The following is a 20,881-nucleotide window of genomic DNA, read 5'->3' as shown; positions in this document are numbered from 1 at the left end:
CCATGAAGATCCTTGAGTGATCTTACTTAGAGTTATTCTGGATTCTTAGCCTAGTGCACAGAATTATGATGAGGACCAAATTAAAAATCCTCCCATTTGCATCCTCTAGTATCTAATGGTTCCCCTGCCATCTATGACCTTCTAAAAGCTTTCTGAAGAAAACAGTATTTGGGGATGAGGTGGAGGTTCAGCGTATCATATTTCTTTCCCTAGTTTGGTTAAAGAAACCCCAAAGGATGTACTATGGCCATCAAAAATTCTAGCCAAATTCTCAGTAGGAGCTATCTTTGATTTTCATTCATTCTTAATCAACTGGATGTAGAAAAAGTCAGTGGAGTTATCCATTTGTAGTTTGCAACCTTCATACTTGCCCTCAAGTACGATTGTAGTTTGCAACCTTCATACTTGCCCTCAAGTACGATTTTCAGAAGGCGTTTGTAGGCAGTCCCTCACCAAAGGCTGCTGAGAAAACTCCATAGTCAGGGGATAAGAAGGCAGATCCTCTTATAGACTGAGAATTGGTTGAGAACCAGGGAACAGAGAGTAGGTGTCAATGGGCAGTTTTCACAATGGAGAGAGGTGAAAAGTGGTGTGTCCAGGGACCTGTCCTATGACCAGTGCTTTTTAACCTGTTCATAAATGACCTGGAGACAGGGATAAGCAGTGAGGTGGCCAAGTTTGCAGATGACACAAAGTGTTTCTGGTTGGTGAAGACCAGAAGGGATTGTGAAGAGCTCCAGAAGGATCTCTCCAGACTGGGAGAATGGGTGGCAAAATAGCAAATGTGTTTCAATATAGGAAAATGTAAAGTAATGCACATTGGGGCAAAAAATCTAAACTTTAGTTATCAGTTAATGGGTTCTGAGCTGTCCGTGATGGATCAGGAAAGAGATCTTGGTGTGCTGGTAGACAGCTTGATGAAAGTGTCAACCCAGTGTGTGGCGACAGTAAAGAAAGCCAATTCCATGCTAGGTATCATTAAAAAGAGGATTGAAAATAAAATAGCCAACATTATAATGCCATTGTACAAAACGTTGGTAAGCACCTCAAAAAAGACGTAGTGGAACTGGAAAAGATGCAGAAGAGAGCAATTAAAATGATGACTGCACTGGGGCACCTTCCTGTGCTGGGGCACCTCCACCGACCTTTTTTCTGGCTCATGAGGAAAAGCTACTGCGTTTGGGGCTCTTTAGTCTAGAGAAGAGGCACCTGAAAAGGGACATGATTGAGATGTATAAAATTATGCAGGGGGTGGATAAAGTGGACAGTGGGAAGCTCTTTTCCCTCTCACACAATACCAGAACCATGGGGCATCAACTCAAATTGAGTGTTGGGAGAGTAAGAACAGACAAAAGAAAATATTTCTTCACCCAGTGTGCTGCTAGTCTGTGGAACTCCGTGTCACAGGATGTGGTGATGGCATCTGGCCTAGATGCCTTTAAAAAGGGGATTGGACAGATTCCTGGAGGAAAAGTCCATCGCAGGTTACAAGCCATGATGGGGATGTACGATCTCCAGGCTTAGAAGGAAGGTACCTCAAAACACCAGATGCAGGGGAGGGGTATCAGGAGACAGCTATCAAGTTGTCTCATGTGCTCCCAGAGGCATCTGGTGGGGCCACTGTGAGATACAGGAAGCTGGACTAGATTGGCCCTTGGTCTGATCCGGGACTCTTCTTATGTTCTTATGTTTAATGAAATTGCTATAGGTTTTTTACATTCTGCATCAGCGTTGTGGTTTTTTTTAAATATATATATATTTTAGCTTGTAAACAGCTCTTTTTATATTGCTTCTAAAAGTTCTCTGGAGATTTCCTAACATTTGGCAGCTATATGGGGATGCAATAAGTTAAATGAGTCTAAAGGAAGCAGATGTTTGATGCCAAGACCTCACAAATTAATTAGACACTTCCAGTCTACATTTTTCTTAGAACTTGGAATATGTTTCTTTTTGATGCATCTCTTGTCAAAGGCAGTACTATATGAGTCAGGTTTCTAAAGTGGTAGTTGTGAACTGGCAGTTCCCATGCTAAGGGAGCTAAGGGAACAGCCCTCCTAAGGGATGTTTTCAGGCTGCTCAGTTGCCAAACCATTCTTTCCACCTTCTCGTGTATATATTTGTAAAAAGCAAAGGGTGTCAAAGAAAGAGAAGAGGTAGACAAAGAATTATTTCTTGATCCATGCCCTTCCATGAACACATACAAAACCCAAAACCCAAACCTTTCATTTCTGGGTCTTTCAGGAGGGCAGCCCTTTTGTTCTCATATTTTTCGAGCACCAGTCCTTTTGTTTTCCATGAAAGGGGAAGCCTCTTTGTGGTTCTTTAATCGGCTGTGTGTGTGTGTGTGTGTGTGTGTGTGTGTTCTTATTTGTGTAGCATTCCAAAAGCTCAATTGGCCCTTAAAAGGTACACCAGAAAACGAGAGACAAGCCAATAGAGAAGCAAACTACACCAAAAGAAGGCACCAGTCTATGAGAAAGAAACTAATCAAAAAGTATCCCCCCCCCCCAATATATAGAGAGTGCAACTGGAGACAGGAACCAACGGAATAAGAAAGCTGTCAGGATCGCAACTAACCACTACCTTGCTAAGGTGAGGGCTGCTAGACGATCACACTTCACTAACCGGATAAGCGAAGCTTCAAATCAGCAGGCGGAACTCTTCCGTATAGTTCATGATCTATCCGGAATTGGTCTAGGTGATGGGCCTCCTACTAATATCTCACCTGACCAAATTGCAGCATTTTTAAAATCTAAAGTGGAGGCCATCTGCCGGGACCTCTCTCCTTTTTTAAATACAGTGGATCAAGCAGAGATGTCCAGTGCTCTGCCTTGCTGAATTCTTTCAGCCTGTGACACCAAATATGGTGGACAAAGTGCATAATCGCTGCCGGGCCACCACTTCCTCTCTTGACCCTGGCCTGGCCTGGCTAATCAAGGAGACACTCATTAGGCCCATTAGGAAGAAACCAAATTTGGCAGTGGACAATATTGGCAATTCTAGGCCCGTTGCCAATGTTTCCTTCCTCAGTAAAGTGGTGGAGAGGGTAGTGGCTGATCAGCTTCAGGCTCTTGGGGATGAAACCAATGCCCTGGATCCATTCCAGTTGCTCTAGGCCACGCCATGGCACACAAACGGCATTGGTCGCACTGTTGGATGACATCCTGAAGGAGGCTGACAGGGCAAAATGTCCTTGTTGGTCCTCCTCAATATCTCAGCCGCCTTTGATATCGTTGACCTGGGGAGTCTCTCTGAGTTGGGAATCGGTGACCTGGCTTTGGCCTGGCTCCGTTCCTTCTTGGAGGACCGCCCTCAGAGAGTACAGGTTGGGGAGTGTGTCTTGGCCCCATGGAGTCTCAATTGTGGGGTTCTGTGGGGCTCGATCATCTCCCCAATGCTGTTTAATATCTACATGAGGCCGCTGGGTGGGGTCATCAGGGGGTGTGGGGCCTTGTGCCATCAGTATGCTGATGACACTCAGCTCTAAATCTCCTTTTCACCTGCCTCAGTGGATGCCATTCTGTCCCTTCAGCGCTATCTGGAGGCTGTACTGCAATGGATGCAGGAGAATGGGTTGAGGCTGAACCTGGACAAGATGGAGGTGCTAAGGATGGGCAGTCCCTCCATCAGTGGTTTGGGAAACTCCCTCTCTTTTGGGGGAGTGACTCTCACCGCAAAGAGTGAGGTTCGCAGCTTGGGGGTTCATCTGTAAGCCGCCCAGAGTAGACGTTGTCTAGATGAGTGGGACACAAATCAAATCAAATCAAATCAAATCAAATCAAATCAAATCAAATCAATCAATCAATCAATCAATCAATCAATCAATCAATCAATCAATCAATCAATCAATCAATGTAAAAAATTGCTATTTGGCTAACCAATTGATGTTTATCGAGGAAATTATATATAATCCAGAAAGGCTAATTTGGTGGGAAATGGAATCATCAGAATTACAGGGAGATATAGAAAAATATCTATTCGGTATAGTTAAGAAAGATAAAAAAGTGAAATTAATAACCCAGTCTTAAAGACATTGTTAAACATATGTTATAAGTGTAAAAAGAATTTATGTTCATTATACTCTCCATTCAGATTAGTGACGGAAATAGAAATTTTTCCTACCAATATGAAAGTGTATGCGGATTTATTTAAAGGAAAAAGTGATTAGATTGAAAGATTGGTTGTATAAAATAAGATTGATAGATCAAATGAAACAAACATTTCAGAATAGAAGTATTTCATGGCTGAATTATATACAACTAGAAAGATGGACTAAGGAATGGTTAAATAAATATAATAAAGATAAACAAACAAACAAACAAACCTTTATCAGAATAGATACACAGTATATTAATTGAATAAAATGTTTTAAAAATAAGTTAAACAGGGAAAGCACTCCCACAAAAGCATACACACACATTCATACACAGAGGAAGGGGGGAACATATACAGCCCAATCTTCCCAAAACCAGGAAAAACAAGCAAGCAAAATAAGAGCAAAACTTTATTTAAAAACCCAAAATATAATCACCACTACCACCAAAACTTTTTCTTCTCCCATCACTTTATCTCTTCTCTTCTTAGAGTCCACCAGAAAGCAGCAGGCAGTTCAGTAATAATCTAGGGAAAGAGAAAAAAAATCAGGAGAAAATCCCCAAAGATATCATAGAAGTAATTTTAAAAAATCCCATGGCATTATATTTAAGTGTCTCATGGCGCAGTGGTCAAACTGCTGTATTGCAGTCAAAACTGTGCTCATGACCCAGGTAGTTGGCTCAAGGTTGAATCAGCGTTCCATCCTTCCAAGGTCAGTAAAATGAGTACAATGTGTAGCTTGCATAATTAACTTGTAAACCACCCAGAAAGTGCTTTAGCGCTATAGGGTGGTATATAAGCTGCATGCTTTGCATGCTAGCACAAGGCAGGCTGCCTGACATCAGCAAGAATACATTCAAAATTTCTGCCCTCCCCCAGATGTCCTGATTGGCTGTTGATAGCCCTCATTGTTCATTCCACTATGCCTTGGCAGTAAACCTCGTGATGCTATTGGATGGAAAATTCATCAAGCAATTTGACATACAAAAGGTGAAAGAAAGGCTACATATAAAGGGTGAAAGAACTGGATGCTTTATTGGCTGCTGATAGCCCATGGTGGCCACACCATCATTTCCTTGAGCTGTTTGAGGAAAAAATTAAGAGGTAATTTGAAACATAAAACCTGAAAGAAAGGTTAAATATAAAAAGTTAATAAAATGTCTGACACATAAAAAGTGAATGAAAGGTTACACAAATGAGAGTACACAAACGAAGCACGAAACTATCATGTAACCTTTTATTAATATGAGTAGAAATGAGTGCAAACTGGTTCCTCCCAGTTCGTCAAGGCAGCAGCACAAGTGCTTCTGTTCCTCTCCTCTGGCTCAGTCAGCCACTCACCAGGCCCAGCGTGCTGGCTACCTACACCTCCTCAACTGATATTCCAGTCCCTTCAACAGCTCAGGTTTCTCTGCTCTGCCCTCTTGGCTGATCTCCCACTCAGATAAAAGGGTGGGCAGGAAGTCTGTGCTCTTGCTCATGAGTCTACTAGTTTCTGCCTACTTTGCTGGACTCTCTTTAACCAATGTGTCTCCTCAACTGGAATCCAGAGCTCCTCAAGGCAGCAAGGGCTGAGCCCTTTGGAAGTCCAGCTTGAGACCCCAAAGGCAAAGGTCCCATTGACTCTGACCCAACTGAGGAGGCAGCAGTGTGAGAGACTGTTTAACAGATTGTGTGGGATGGCAAAGGATTTGAAAGAAGGAATAGTTTGTATCATGATCTAAACCTCTTTCTGTTTGTACTTGGGTGTAGATTCACCAGGGTTGAAGTGGGACCTCCCTGAAAGGACAAGGATATTGGACTAGAGAGTGGAGAATGGTTAAGAGAAGGGGGTCAAATGGCCTCTTTGTAAATAGTTGTGCAGCAAAGGTTTTGTCTGTATGAATGATTTTGGACATGGAGCAAGGTCAAAAATGATCAGAAGGGGACATACTAAGCAGGCCATCCTCTTTCTCCCCAGTCCTCCTTTGAACCTCAATTGACTCTGCTTTAAATGGAAAAAAATATGTTAACAAAATAATAAATGTGACTATGCGGAACGTGTAGCCTGGCCTTTGGAAGGCACAATTTTCCAATTGTTATAGGAAATGTTTACATCTGCTATCTTATTTGGCTTTTTGCCAGAACATTAGGCATTAATAAGAGAATTTTCCTAAACAGAAGGTTGTTCTCGTAAGATGCATGCTAAACAGCTAATCCCTGAAAAGAATGGAAAAACGGAATCGACAGCTATCAGTGTCCATGTGCTTTCCCGGATAAGAATGAGATGTTTTGATTTTAATGCTTGATATATTTTTCAGACTCAACTATTACATTACTCTTGCATTTTATGTAACCAAATCAATGTGGTTAAAAATGGGATTGTTCCTAAAGTGTGCCACTTTTCCAGGTAGTGGAAAGTTTAACAGTGTGGTAGACAGAATTCAGGCTTCCGAAATCCATTTTGTTTTTACTAGAACACTAAGATCCACCAATTGGAGCCTGATAAAAACAACAACATGCCCTTAAGAATTAAAAAAAGTTGAAATTCAAGGATTTTTTTAAAATGTCAGACACAAACAAATCTCAGAGTCCTTTGACACAAAAACTAACACCTGGTTAACACAGAGCTTTCTTCGTTTCAGTTGCAGAATCCAGCAACGCTTATGCCTCTACTGCTTTATGAAATAGAACAATAGACTCCAGATCTCTCTTCTGCATGCTCCTGCTATATAGAGAAAATACCCATAAAAGGCAGGTATGCACCCTCTAACCAGCATTACTGGAAGGCCACTCTCAACATGATGGAGGGTAATGGGTCATTCATCTGCTACCACTACAGTGGTGCCTTAATTTATGAACATCCCAACCTACGAAGTTACAAACAGCTCTGTTCGCAAAATTGTGCTTTGACTTGCAAATGGAGCTTTGACTTACAAATTAAATAAAATGCTGGGAAGGCGGGAAATTTTAACTTTCAGTTAACCATTGGCCAGCAAAGAAGCTGCTTGTCTGTTACCTCACTCACCCCAGCAGTTAGAGAGTGTGGATATGGAGAGAGACTTCAGACTACCTACTGCCTAGTACTGTTCTGCCTGGTACTGTACTGTATGGACTGTATTTTTTGTGGCTTTTTTATATTTGAATTTTTTACTTTCTTTTTTAAAACAGAGAGACTGCCTGTTCTGGGTGAGTACACTGTGTTTACTGTCCAGGGGTTTTGCAGCTTGGGATTGGACTAGGTGGCTAGGTGGGGGTGCTATGTTTCTGTGCTGGCTGTTGGTTTTAAAATCCGAAAATTCTTTGCAAAGGTCTGTCTGGCTGTTGGCCTCTAAGATGCATTTTAGTCTTTTGGTTTTAAAATCAGAAAACTCTTTGCAAAGGTCTGGCTGGCTGTTGGCCTCTAAGATGCATTTTAGTCTTTTGGTTTTAAAATCAGAAAATTCTTTGCAAAGGACTGGCTGGCTGTTGGGCTCTAAAGCTAAGTGAACTCTCTTTTGTTTTAAAAGGTGTTGGTGGGTGGGTTTAAAAGGTGCTTGGTTTGTTTTAAAATGTGTTTTGTTTAAAAGTTCCTTGGTTTAAAATGTGTTGTTGCAAAATGTGTGGGTTTAAAATGTTCGGGTTTAGCATGTGTGGGTTTAAAATGTGTTTTAGACTCCAAACTCTCCCCCCACCCATTGTTTTTTCTCTCTCTCTGTCTTCTCTCTTTTTGTAGGGTCTGTGTGCCCCAGTGATGACCTCCTTTCTTTCTTCCCTCTTTTCCCCATTGTTCCCTCCCTCCCTCCTTTCCTGCCCTTTTTTTAACCTAAGTTCATCTTAGGTTAAAAGAAGAAAAATTCTCCCCCTAGTGGGAGAGGATGGATTAACCGCTTTTGCATTAGTTCTTATGGGACCTAATGCTTCGACTTACAAACTGTGCTTTGACATAAGAACAAAAAACAGCCAGAACGGATTAATCAGGTTTCAATGCATTTCTATGGGAAATGCTGATTTGACTTACAAACGTTTTGACTTACGAACATCTTCTGGGATGGATTAAGTTTGTAAATCAAGCAACCACTGTACCTGGATAAATTGCTGTTAGGTCCTGAGTACCATAATTTCTTCCACATATTGCCACACTCATTGACTCTGCTTGGTAACTAATTGGCAATTTTCTACAGAGGGGGAATCGCAAGCTAATCCCTAACCAGCGAGCCTCTACTATCAGCTGTCAGAGGTGTCACAAATGTTTATTTTGTCGTGAAAGAAGCAATTATTCTTATATACATACAGTATACATACAGGATACCACCGTCTAGGTATCTGACTAAATGAAAGGAGGTTTGATGAGCGGGAATTCTCTTCTGGGAATCCCTGTGAAGCATTTTGGCTCATACTGGACATTACATAGGAGATCTTTGACCAACTGCCCAAGATTATAGTTGTTACTAATGCTGCTGCTACTGATTGCTGCTAGCTTAGAGTCAATATAGTTTAGGAAATTGTCAGTTTGTTTGGAGCACCAGCAGAGCAACAAAATGGCTGGTTATACCTTTTCTATGAATTTTCTGATCAGAATTGCCCTATATTGAGGTTACTACTTGTAATAAAAATTAACAACAATAGAGGCCTGTGGGTTCATAAAAAATGACCGGGAATGGAAGGTACTGTAACAAAACATTGCACATGTACAACAAATTTAATAAATGAGGGTTCAATAACGGTCCTCTCAAATACACTTAGCACTTCCTTGTGGAAGCTAGCACTGCTTGTGCAGGAGTCTTCATTTCTTATGCAGCTTCAGTCTTCTCAAATCGCTCCCCATCGCCTACTTCCCAAGGTAGGGGATGGGGAGCGATCTGTATTCATTTAATGGAACTTTAAACAAACAAGCCACCACACCCTCAGAATGAATTATGCCCCAGTGGAGAATCTGAAGAATTAACTTATCTGATGATCTGCCACCTTAGACAACACGTACCCTTAGGTTGTGAGGATTGTAACTGTAGCCATCTTCCCTAGTCAGCATTAGCAGTGGTGAATAGAGATTGGCACAAGCCGCCAGTTTGGCAGTTCGTTCTGGTTCGTTTACTGCCACAACAGATGTCTGGTAGTTCTGCGCCGCACCCACACTCAGAAGCAGCACCCAGAGAAAGCAGGGGAGGGAAGCTAGGACACTACTTTTGTGTGGACACCCACTGGAGGGTGTGGGGCACGGAATGGCTCAATACCTCTTGCGGTGGTAAATGAACCACCCAAGCAATGGTTCATGCCTGTCTCTAGTGGTGAATAATAATAGTTGGAGTTCCACTTCTAGCTCAGCAATAGCTGCAGATCCACATATTCTCCATGCCTACACTAAACGCAGACAATGGCCAAAATCCTATTGTGCATCTCCTCCTGCACAACAGGAACAGTGCTGCTGATTAAAGACTCCCTTTTTGATTTTAGGGTATGTATGGTTCATATGCTATGAGATGAGGTCACATACCTCCCAAAACTGAAAAAGCCTTTAATCAGAGGCAATTTACCACTGATTATTCCTGTTGTTTAGGCAGCACCCACTCAACCAGATTTTGGCCATAGAGATATTTATTTTAAGGCCAATTTCAACTCCCAATATTTATATTAACATCCATGCCTGCTTTCAGTTTTATTTCAGTCCTTAGCAGGAACAAATCTTAGCAGGAGCTTCCTTCTCAAAGGCAACTCATCAGAACCCACCTTCACTCCTGACTGAATTGCACAAGAGGCATCTTGTAAATGCTTGGAGAACATCTCATCCTAGCAATGACGACTGACAACTTCAGTTTGAGATGGGTCCACTCCAAGCTTTAGATTGAACTTTATTAGTAGAGTTATCCAAGACACTAAGGGACATGGTGGCGCTGCAGGTTAAACCACAGAAGCCTCTGTGCTGCCAGGTTGGAAGACCAGCAGTCGTAAGATCGAATTCAGCGAAGGAGTGAGTTCCTGTCGCTTGTCCCATCTCCTGCCAACTTAGCAGTTCGAAAGCATGTAAAAATGTGAGTAGATAAATAGGTACCACCATGGTGAGAAGATAACGGTATTCCATGTCTAGTCACGCTGGCCATGTGACCACGGAAACTGTCTTCGGACAAATGCTGGTTCTATGGCTTGGAAACAGAGATGAGCACCACCCCCTAGAGTCGGACACAACTAGACTAAATGTCAAGGGTAACCTTTACCTTTACCTTTACCTATCCAAGGCACTGAATCTGTTTTGACAATCAGGCTTAGCACTTTGGATAGCTTCGGTAAACTACAGACTAAAATCCAGAGTAGCTTCACCAGCTACCATTGCATTCAAGTTTATTTGGGTGCTAACAATGAACCACCATTTTTTAAAAATTAGAAAGTGAGGCATTTTAAAACATGTACTGAGGAAGACTAAGCACAGGACATGTAAGGAGCATATTTTGGCTGTCTTGGGACTTGCACACTTTTTTATATCAACTGTAGTTGGCTTTTGCACAGACTGATGTGTGTTTTCATCAGGAACATATTTGTGGCCTGGGGTCTCTAAAATAAATACAAAACATGGGGAAGAATTGCTTTGAGGTTTGAGGCAACCCTATCAGTTCCTGTCAATGTTTTGTGAGGTTCCCGTTACTAATCTATTTTGGGGGCATGAAGTCCTTTTCAAGAAAAGTGTCACTTAGGAGCTCTGTTCCTCAAGATAAGCCCATACCAGGCTTAAAATAAAATTCGAAATGGGAAAGAAACAAGCCTACCCACAAGTTTGCAAAGCTGTCTAGCCCACATGATATTGGGAGAAACACTATATCACATCACAAATATTGTCAGCTATGTTCAGTCAAGAGGGATAGCCCTTCATCTGAAATCCAAGTCTGGACCAGGATAGATTTATTCCTAATAGAAAAAACAAAATGGTGGTCCTTCCCTCTTTCCACCTATAAAAACTGGCCGTGCTAATGGCTGGATCCTATTTAGACACTTGTCATGAGACTGCACCCCTTACCACCCATGGGAGCAGCAGGATAGCTTAAGGGCTGCAGAACAGGCTACCCAGAACATGGAACTCTTGTCCTCTAACACAGTGGTCCCCAACCTTGGGCCTCTAGATGTTCTTGGACTACAGCTCCCAGAAGCTTTCACCACCACCTCCGTTGGCCAGGATTTCTGGGAGTTGAAGTCCAAGAACATCTGGAGGCCCAAGGTTGGGGACCACTGCTCTAACAGAGAGAAACGGTCAGTAGGCTGTTGCCATTTCACACACGTCACATGACTCTGCATCTTCTGACTGAGGAGACCACCTCAGATAGTCTAATTTCAGAAAAATAAGCATCCATATTAATGAGTACTTAGAAATCAAAAGGAAGAGTCTACTGCTGCATTGCAAATAGCAGAAATCCTGGGATGTTCCAGTGGGAGTACTTCTTGATATAAATGAGCCTCCACTTCAGCAAATATAAAAATAAATAAATAAATCTTGATAATTTTTCTTTTTTTTACTTAAGATGTCCATTTGCTTATACACCCCTTAATAGAAAAATGAAATACAGACTTGGAACGTTTGGCTAAAGAACTTGAAATAAAATGACAGACACTGTATCTTCCTTAGAAGAACAGCATTAGATGCTTCCTACACAAAGGTTACTGAGAAAATGTTACCACGGCTACCAAAAGCAGAGTTCATCAGACTGGCATAATTATTGCTTAAACGTCCAAGCAGCCAGAATCCCAGCATCAGCCAGTAACATTGAAATATAAATGTCTCAGAGTGAGTCACATTGGAAGCCTATACAATCCTGAGAACTAATGTCAGCTGAGCTATGTGAAAAACTAAAATGAATGGCAAACATTCAGACAGGTTTCATAACTTGCTTTAAGGTTAATATTCTATTTTAGGCACTTGCAATGCTACCTGAGGCACTGAACTAGACGTGCACAGAAACAGCACACAGCAAAACCAGGTTTCCCTCAGTCATATATAAAGTAAGGGGAGAAGCAGATGCTAAAATTGTCATATGAGCAGCAACCAGTTCCCTTATGATTTGGGGGCAAACATCTGAGATGTGGAGGAGCATTGTGATGTTATGGGGCTGGCCCTTAATGATGGAGGAGGTAGATGATGGGAAGGGTAGCAGAGCAGTATCTGGACCAAATGGTTGTGGAAATAGGCATGAAGGAAATCCATGAGGGACAAATAGGCCTTAAAATCCAGATAAAATTCAGCTATCCAGCTAATATGGTAAACTGGAGCCAGGAGGAAAAAATAGTTTAGGATGGTTAGATAGGTGGCAAAATGCACTGAGCATGTGCAATGGTTACTTACCACCATTCCTCTTAAGAACTTGTACCCTGCAATGGCCTTACCTACAGCACACAACTTGTAGGGATTTTTTTTCCTGGCCCCGCACTGTTGCTGGGACTGGTTAAATACTCGCGACTGGTTTGTAGGAAATTTCCCTCAGGCTCTGTGCCATTCTTGCCAGGACTTGTGGAACAAGAAGTTGCGATGCTCAGGCTCCACTCCCTGCCTTGCTAGAAATGGCTGAATAGGCTCCAAGTCTAGCTGTCTCCTCAGCCTCCCTCTTGTTCCTGGCTTTTTGGTGTGCAAGTGGCGTACAAACACAAGACAACTTTTGTGCTGAAGCAGTGAGCCCTAGTGGCAGGTAGAAATGGATAGAGAAGGGAGTGGGGAGGCTTTAAAGAAACAAATCAGCCTTTTCCTTTCCACTACTTATCCTGAAATTTATCTCCCATAGTATACACATGTATACAGAAGCAGTTAACAATTCCATGAGATTCCAGCTGTTGCCCTGAAACCTGGCAACCTTACATGCAGGGCAAAAGCACCTTCATTTCCCACAGCTCCACCTCACCAGCAATGTGCTCAACAGCTTAGTTTCAAGCCACATTTTGCCTGCTTTGCTTCACGTTGAGTATTGGAGCAAGCAAGAAACTCCGGATAAGTGGTGGCACGGGGGCTGCAAGGAAGTGGAGAAAAGTTCTGCGCTCTTTTTCTATATGCTCAGGTTCATGGGAGAAGTATATTTCCCCCCATCCCTTCTTCATATATGTGACTAGAACATACACATTTTTAACATAGAGACAGTTGCAGAGTTTGATTTGTACGGACAGAATTGCCTAGCCAGCATGTCAAGTTGTTGTCTGCACAGTTGCCCTGCCCTTCATGGGCCTCAGAAGAAGAAAGTTGTTAAATAAGAGAGGTACAGCTGAGGCTCCTGAAAAGTTGGTCACCTCCCTGGGCCAAAAGGGGCATTACATGCAGCTATGTGGACTTTTTCCCCCTCCTTTTCACTTTTTTCTTTTTCTTAACCAAGAGCAGCCTCCAAGGCTTCGAGTTTCAGAAGAAGAATGGGGGGAAGAAACACTGTTCCCTTCCAGCTGTTTTTTCTACTCCCACAAGGGAAAGGAAGCAAGCTGAAAGAAATATCCTGCTCCTTTTCATGTTTAGTTGAAACTCTTCAGCCCTATGACCTTCAGGGAATGTGTCTCAGAGACTAGAGTTTCCTGTGTTCACACAGCATTGGACCTGTTCTCAGCTTTCTCATTTGCAAACAAACCGGTTTTATTAAGACTCTTCCGAAACATCCTAATTTTGTACATTGTGTACAGAATCTCCTCCTGGATTTGTCCATGCAAGCTTAAAATGAACAGTCCCTACTCTGAAATCCTGCATAGAATAGTCAGGATATTAAGAGTAGCTGGGCCTACTATTAAGCCACCTGTGGTTCCTGCACCTCAAACGGCACCTCAAATGCAGCACCAAACAGTCTAACAGGCTGAGAAAGAGAAAGAGGGATGTGGGTCTGTTGCTACAGCTCAATATTTTCTATGTACAGTTTTCTTCACACAGTTGCAGTCCATGCTGTGCTTCTGAGAGAAACATCATATGATAAATTATCAGGCAACCCTCTTGGGGATTTCCATCCACACTTTTCCCAGGAGCAGGAAGACAGAGTCCATCTGACATAACTCAGAACATTTAAAATAGATCATCATTATCATCATCGTCTTATGGTTGTGAGAAAAATGATGAGTTCAGAACTGGTCATTTCCAGTGACGCCCTCTCTCCCTTCCAGATTTGAATACATGATATTGAACAACACCTTAAGAAGAAGCACATTTCTCATGGTGTAAGGATCAGTGGTCACTCTCTAGAGTCTACTTGAAGTGGCACACATATACTGTCTGTCTGTCTGTCTGTCTGTCTGTCTGTCTGTCTGTCTGTCTGTCTGTATGTATGTATGTATGTATGTATGTATGTATATTGTGCGTGTTAAAATTGTATGGGGATGAAGATAGCAAAAAATCCAACTATGACTTATCTAAGTGTATAATGATGTTATCTATGTAACTTGAATACAACTTTTTTATCTTTTAAAAATAAAATTAAAATTTGTGCTTTAGCGTGTAAGCAATGCATTACCAAGACCATTGTGATGATTGCTCCACAGGTGTGCAACAATAAATAAATAAATAGTTGTCCGGCATTGCATGTACCATTGAAGAAGGCTGCATGTATTCTGAAACGAGGGTTGGGGGGAGTTCACACTCCCCGTATCCCACTTAAATGACAGCTAGTAACTGTTTTATATTTTTCCAAGAATGGTCATGTTTTTCCCCCTCAGGATACTCCTGCCAACTATCTATCTTCCATGTCATAAATTTCCATGGTTTAACACATTTAATGACACATTGTATATATCAAGCAGTGCTGACAGCCCAAAGCTGTTGGTGGAGTTTTTTCTCCCCTGCAGGTATTGAATGCTCAATGGAGTGCTCAATGAAAATATTATCTACAGAAGTGCTTGAGAATTGCTATGTTTGATTAATTCGTAAAATAAAAAGAGGGCATTCCAAATTTCTAAAATGATAAATTTCTAAAATGATCTATCTGTCTCACAAACACACATGCATATTATGTTTGGCCAAAACCTCTTGTTTAGCATAGCAAATTGCACCAGAGTAGCCCATTGGGAATTTGGTGAGTCAATTGCTCCATAAGTTCCACTGATTCATACAGATGTATTCTAACTGTGATTTAGTATGCTAAAGTAACTGTTACTTTAAATCACAGTTAGAATTAAAGTAACAGTAACTCTAACTGTGATTTAGTATGCTAAAATAAGTCACAGTTAGCGCAGGTCCATTTAAGTCAATGGAATGTACAGAGGACTTAAGAAATTGACTCAATTGGCCTAATCTAGTGAAATTTACTATGCTAAGCAACAGGACTTTGGCCTACGTATGTGGGAATGTTTATGCATGGATCTATGCTACACTGCTATTCTTCTCCAAAGGTATCTATGTGTGCATTTTGTATCTGGAATGCAAGAAATATGTACATATATGGATATATCTGCATAGCAGACATGGAGGAGAACAAGGCCACATTTACTCGCCCAGCCATAAATATGTGTACCCTCTGGATTTTCCATTCCATGTACCTTATGTCTTTCCTGCTGCATATCCTTTCCTTTCCTCCCTGAGAAGCTCATGAAAAAAATATTCTTGACCAGCATAAAATGAAATATTTATAAACCATAAACTGGTTCAATTATCTTGGGGGACTGAATATCAGCAACAAATTTAGTGATTGCTCCAGAATAATTAGGACTTGTCTTATGAACTAGTTTATGAACAAGGTCTTTAGAGGGTGGGCTCCTGCATATTCATTGGGGCAGAGATGAGGAACATTTATTTCAATGCTGCTCCCAGAACATCCCAGCTAGCTCAGCCAGTAGCTATGCTAGCTGGTGTATTTGGAGAACTGTAGCTCAGTCTAGTGTGATTTGGTGGAGAGTGTGCCAAACTAGGACTCAAGAGACCTGAATTCAAACTTCTCCTTGGCTGTGTAAACACACTTACAGATGATGCTAGCAGAAACCACTCCTTAAATACCTCACATACCTTGAAAATGCTATCAGGATCACTAGATGTTAACATGGACTTGATGGCATATAGCAGCAGCAGTAGTCCAAGCATCTGGGTATTAGGAGGAGAACATACACATGAACAGTTGTACCATGGTATGCTCCAATGTATATTTCTGATGTTTTACTAAATATATGGATGAGAGCAAGAACGGAGCACTTGATGGTGAATGAAAGAACCCCTTTGAAGTATTAGTTGAATTACAGTTTTTGTGAGTTATTTACAGATATCCAGCCACAGCAATAACACTTCTGAACTGATATATGTACTGGATCAATCTTTTCTTCTACTTCAGCTAGTGCAAACGCTCCTTAATATATTCTAGGCAGAAATAAACTATAATCTGCCGTCTCATTTCCATTCTTGCATTTGATAAATTCTTTTTAAAACATTTCTTTATCAACTACCAGGCATTTTCAGTCTGTATCAGCAAAAGCAGCATTATTGACAGCCATTAATAAGCAATTCCAAGGAGTTGCATACTCTGGCATTTCAAAAATAAGCATTTTCAAAGCTGTGTAATATGAGCTGTAAAAACAGTGAGAAAAAGATTAACAAGTGTAGTTTTGACATTGACAGCTACTGATATTCAAAAAGCACCTAGGAAAGTGATGCATATACAATAGAAGTGCTTTTCTAATGACAGTAAAATGCTTTCCAGAGTATTGGAGGAGTATTTTCCCTGTACAACATATTTACTCACATAGATTTATCTAAAATACCTAAGACAAAGTTTACAGAAAGGCTAGACCTGGTTTTCATGGTAAAAACGCTGGACTTTCCATTAGCCCTCTCTTCCTTCCTCTCCCCCTTTGCATCTTCTTGAGCGACGGTGCATATATACCACCACAACTGTCTTGGCATTTTTCATTTCTGCTCTAAAAGCTGTCTTCCTTTTCCCCATTCTTTCTGAGGAAGCGGACAACATTCATCTGAAAGGCTACATTCTCTGCTTAGCTCTCAGTTCAGAAAAAGAACAGAGATAATCTCTGTCCATGTGGCCCAATTCCTGACCACAAAAAAAAAAGAGACTTTTGTGTTCCTGTTTGTACCTATTGTAAAACTCTCAAAATAGCAAATAAAACTACTGAATGGAATGAATCTGCAGTGGAAAAACAAATCAAAGGCCTCTGATGCTGGGGGGTGGTGGTAAAGGATAAGCAGTCAAGAGCATGAACTATTATTTTTCCTTTCCATCACATGAGACAATGTGTAATAATTCCACAATTATGTGCCAAAGAGTGGCTGTTTGTTATTTCTAACTGGTCTAATATTCCAGATGACCTTTCAAGAGTTTCCTGTGGCAGCCATATTTTAAAAATAAAATAAAAAATTCATTTTGCTGAAAAATGCCTGGTGGCATAAGCCTTATGTCTACTTGCAGAGAAGTCCTATTAAATTCAAGGTTGCAAAGGACTGCAGTGCCATTGAGGCAGCTGTATTTCAGTGTAAACGTTGCTGCAACTTGGCAAGATACCAGATACCAGAAAATCACATGATTTGAAAGGTCCAGCTACAACATATACAACAGTTACTATTCTTTTACTTACTCATCATGCAGTGCAATCTTATACATGGCTTTTCAGACTTAAGTGCCACTAGTAGACGTTAACCTCCCAGATAGATCTTAAATATCAAATTGCAATGGAACCAGTTGCTAGTGATCCATGTGCATGTATGTACATGCACAAGTGTGTGGTGGGTAGGTCTGCACAAAGTTGTGGCATGCTTCCGCTCTGCTGGACCATAATGGATACAACACAGGGAAGAGCAGAGTAGCTTCATGTTGTTACATTTTAGCCTTTTTATGAGTCAGAAATATTATGAAAACTCACATAGATAATTATGACAATTTCCTAGAGATGTATTTTGCCTCATGCACTTAAATTGGCAAGGAGTAATACCAACATGTGAATTTTTGTGTGCGTAGAGTTTTAAAATAATTAAGGGGGTGTAGAAAAAGTGACTCTGAAAGTGAAAGTGCTTTTAAAATTAAGACTTCAACCAAAGCTTACTATAGTCATTGCAAAACAATTAACCAGCTCTCCAGCTGACCAAGGTTGCTGCACCATAAAATTTTTGACAGTTCAACATGTTTATGTTGCACTGTGTAAATATGGACGTGGCTTTTGCAAATCTTATAGATTGCATTATTTTTAATTCCAGTGTTAAAATATTCTGGCATTCCAGGACCCAGGTACAACAGAGTCTTAGTCCTCCACGTTTTTCAAAAATTTCAGTTGAAACAATGGTGTTATCGTCAATGGCAGCTTGCCAGATGCTAAGTTACAGACTCTTGGGATTACAAAGACTGCAGGAACAATTGAGAAGCCTACTGAAAAGTTTCTTGGATCGCCAGGCCTCTAGAAAAGAGATTGTTTACAGACTGGGGGGAGGTGTGAACAGTTGAAAGAATTATAAATACAGGGAGATAACACACATCGAAAATATATTCAACTCATAATCACAAGGAAATGTCATACTATGCCACACACACCAGTTATCAACAACAACCATGTTAGCAGTATAGCAAAAGGCTTCATTTCCAGAAACCAGCAATATGATTTATTTATTTCTTTATTTATTAATTGAATTTGTACCCCACCCATTTAGTCAACTGACTACTCTGGGCGGCTAACAACATATATAATAAACCATTTAAAATATAGAACAAATAAATAATTAATATGGATTTGCCCTCATAGATTTCTACTGCTTTGGCTGAGAGAATTCTTAATATATTTAGAGGCTAAGAAACTAATTTTCTTCAATACATGTTTCTTTTTTGTTTTGTTTTTAAATTGCTTCTTATTTGCAACCTTCCATAGTTGCAGGACTTTTGGATGACAAGTTTTGTTCAAGCATTTGTGTTTACAGTTTTCTCATGCCTATAAGACTTTTGAATGTTTTACAACATCTTTGAAATATTTTTGTGCTTATTTGGACATAGAAGCAATAAGGATATATAAAGCTTGTGGAATTAGACAAGCTGGTGTTGCCCGGAATTATTGCTACAGTGAAAATACTTACACCTTGATACTCAGAAGAATTTGGATAAGACTGAAAATGATTGCTTTCATTCTGGAATTAACCCTTTTGGGAGGGGCAGAGGATAAATGCCAGCTGTGACAAACACGGGCTCCTGATTTTTCCGTAGAGGTCTATAAAGTTCTGTAGTACTCTTGGGGAGATGTTCAGGCATCAGAATCCATGAGCTGACAGTATGTTTACACACATGCCATCTTCTCCTTCCATCCTCTAGCTAGATTTGCCAGTTTGTCGTCTTCTACTTTGAGCATAACTACACACAGCTCTTATGGCTGATAACATCTGGCTAGCATACTTTTTTTTTTTACTTTTTAATGTCCCTCATCCTTCCTACAGCTAGATTGGGACCCACTGCCCTGCAATCAGCTTTCTCTCTCATATAAAACTTAAGTACCCACATGCTTTCAATTTTGTTCTACAGCAAAGCATATTTCTTAAAGTGAAATGCATATTTCTAAATTCACATATGAGCTTTGAACAGTGCAATGCTGCTCACACTTTCCACCAGTGACTTGTGGTCCAATGATTTCCTGCCACTGTTTCAGTATCAACCCCCTTGATTAGAACATAGACCACCTCAGGCACTTTCCTGATAGTCAACCCCACCGAACATAGTATGACTGACTTAATAAACATCCAATGACTTGCATGGAGAAGATGAGATATGCTCAGTAAATGGCAATTGGTGTCTACTTTTCTAGCAGTTTAACTGTTTTCTACACCAGCTAATTTATGAATATAAAAGGTAAATCTAGATCTAAAGCTAGTTCTTCAAAACTAGCCATGTATGTAGAACTTGCAATAAAATACTGGAGTGAGGAGTGGCCCTCCTCTGTTCCCTCTTCTCAAACAGTCTGTCTCATTTATCTCTCTTATCTAGTTCTCCATTCTTCACCCCAATAGACAGCCAGAATTCTATGACCACAAAGCACACTCAGTCCTCATTCTATGGTTGGGGGACCCCAAGGCTTTCCCACAGAAATATGTTTTTCCTTGAGCAACCCTTGGGAATTGCACAGATCTCCTCTTGTACATGAGTAATGCTGTTGTGAATAATATAATATAATTAATGGCACTTGAATCTGAACACTGGATGCAGAGGGAATTTCCACTGATCTAAATGAAGATAATTTACCGTATTTGCCGGCGTGTAAGATGACTTTTTTGGCCCCAAAAACATTCCTCCAAGTGGGGGGTTGTCTTATATGCCAGGTGCACTTCAATTGGGCCAGGAAGGAGCTGCCGCTGCTGCCGTTGAGTGAGTAACACGGGGCCGTGCCGGCAGGGGAGGAAGGCAGGCGGGCAGGCAGGCAGTCGGTCCGGATGGAGGGAGGGAAGCAGAGCCAGCCATGCCTGAGTGGCCAGAGCCCGCTGCTGGGCTGCCTGCCGCCCCGCACCATTGAACCAGCTACCCGCTCGCCCCGCCCACTGCCGGATAGCCGCTTCCCCTCTTCCTCCTCCTCCGCTGCCTGCCCAGCCACTTCCCTTCCTTCTCGCCCTCCTTGTCGCTGAGCCAGCTGCCTGCTTGCCTGCCTGCTGCCGGAGAGCTGCTTCCCCTACCCCTCCTCCTCCTCCGCTGCCGACGCCCCCCCGGGCCACTTCCCCTCCTCGCCCTCCTCATCGCCGGCCATGAACTTCCAGGGCGGGCCCCGGGCAGAGCCCCGGGCAGCCGCTGCTGGCACCGCAGCACAGCCGTCCACTCTATATTTTGAGTGGAAATGTTGGGGGGGGTCGTCTTATACGCCCAGTCATCTTGTACGCCGGCAAATATGGTATATAATCCAGCCACCAATTATGCATTTTTAATAAAGGTTTTTGATATTTGGT

Source organism: Pogona vitticeps, chromosome 3, assembly GCF_051106095.1.
Source record: "Pogona vitticeps strain Pit_001003342236 chromosome 3, PviZW2.1, whole genome shotgun sequence".
Taxonomy (NCBI): domain Eukaryota; kingdom Metazoa; phylum Chordata; class Lepidosauria; order Squamata; family Agamidae; genus Pogona; species Pogona vitticeps.
Note: the sequence above shows the minus strand (reverse complement) of the source record.